The sequence below is a fragment of the Tenrec ecaudatus genome, chromosome 16, assembly GCF_050624435.1.
Source record: "Tenrec ecaudatus isolate mTenEca1 chromosome 16, mTenEca1.hap1, whole genome shotgun sequence".
Lineage (NCBI taxonomy): Eukaryota > Metazoa > Chordata > Mammalia > Afrosoricida > Tenrecidae > Tenrec > Tenrec ecaudatus.
The window spans coordinates 67,545,132-67,546,522 of record NC_134545.1 but is presented as its reverse complement, the minus strand read 5'-3'; the positions used below and the strand labels follow the sequence as shown (position 1 = coordinate 67,546,522).

Genomic DNA, 1,391 nt, shown 5'->3' with positions numbered 1-1,391 from the left:
GCAACGTTTGGCTTCATGAACTTCAGAGAGAACTGAGTAAATAGAGCTGTGCCCTGCTAGTTGAAAAGCTGGCGAGTAAAATAATTGGCATCATGCTTCAAGGGAGACGGATTTGAGCCAAACAAAGGTACATCCTACATTAATATGTAAGCTTAACAATCAGGCAGGTCTAATACTGCCAGACCTCTGGGTCAGAATATTAACATTTCTTCCTGACACGCTAGGGCTGGAGATGAATGCCAAAGAATGCATTTATAATCAGAAAACAACTTAATTGTGATTTATAGGTGTCTGACAGTTTGACACTTGATCTTCATTTACTCTTACTGACTTAGCCTTTATCCTATGACTTGAGAGACATAACTCAAATTGATGGTGTTCTTTACCAAATTTATAATCTAATGGTTACTTAGATTTTTACATGCATTCCTTAAGTCTATTAACTCATTATATTTTAACATCATTGTGAATTTCATTAAAACATATTGAGAATTGTGAAAATTATTTTGGGTCAATAGATGTAATAAAAGGATGAGAGAGGTCTCTGAAATATAAAAAGAATCCATGGATACATCTCACATTTAAAACATGGGGATCAAGGTTATGAGTTCTTTATTTGACAATGCATATTAAAGAAAAGTAGTCAAAATTATTGATTTAGTAAGATTTTTGGTTACTCATAAAAATACTAAAGATTTCTTTTAAAGAATCCAGTATGTTTATAAATTTTATCGTATATGGCTGGGTTAAACTTTCATACATATTCCATGCATCACTAAGATTAGAAAGGGGTCGTTTAAAGGAAATTAAAAAAATAGGTCTACATATTCAACCACTTGTCACAAGAAGAGAGGATACCTGAGGAAGACTGATGATCTCAAAGAGCCAGGTTTGTTTGACATACAAGTATCTAGTTTAGAAGAAAGCGTATATTATGATTTATATATTTTAGAAAGCTACAGCATAAATTGTGAGAGTTCTTTTTCTTATTTTCTTTTGGTGGGGAGAACGTGAACGTAGTTCCCCAAGACCACAAATCAAGCAGTCGAGTTTCCCACATTTAGGGAAATGGCAGGGGTCAGCACATCCGGAGAGTAATGGATAAGCCTCGCCCTGGGAAAACCACCTTCGTGATCATGGTATTTCCTGAGCCAGGCAAGTATGAGAATTCTTTTTCTTAATGACGTGTGTGTGGGGGGGGCGAGATATAATACAGATAAAAAACTATTTATTAAGTAAAGGTGCATACAGAGGCTGTGAATATTTTGAAATACAAGAAAAATACCTCTTGTAAACAAGAGACCCCTATGTTATATAAAATCACTCTCCTTACTCTTTTACTCCAAATTCAGACATGCCTACTCACTGCTTACCCATACTTGATTTCCAGA

At 34.9% G+C, this 1,391-nt stretch overlaps 1 non-coding gene across 1 annotated transcript; it reads right to left on the bottom strand.

The window, feature by feature from the left end:
* Window positions 1–999: 999 nt before the first annotated feature.
* LOC142430155 (U1 spliceosomal RNA) lies at window positions 1,000–1,163 on the bottom strand. The gene has a single exon (XR_012780619.1). It is a non-coding gene; the product is annotated as a U1 spliceosomal RNA (small nuclear RNA).
* Window positions 1,164–1,391: the final 228 nt, after the last annotated feature.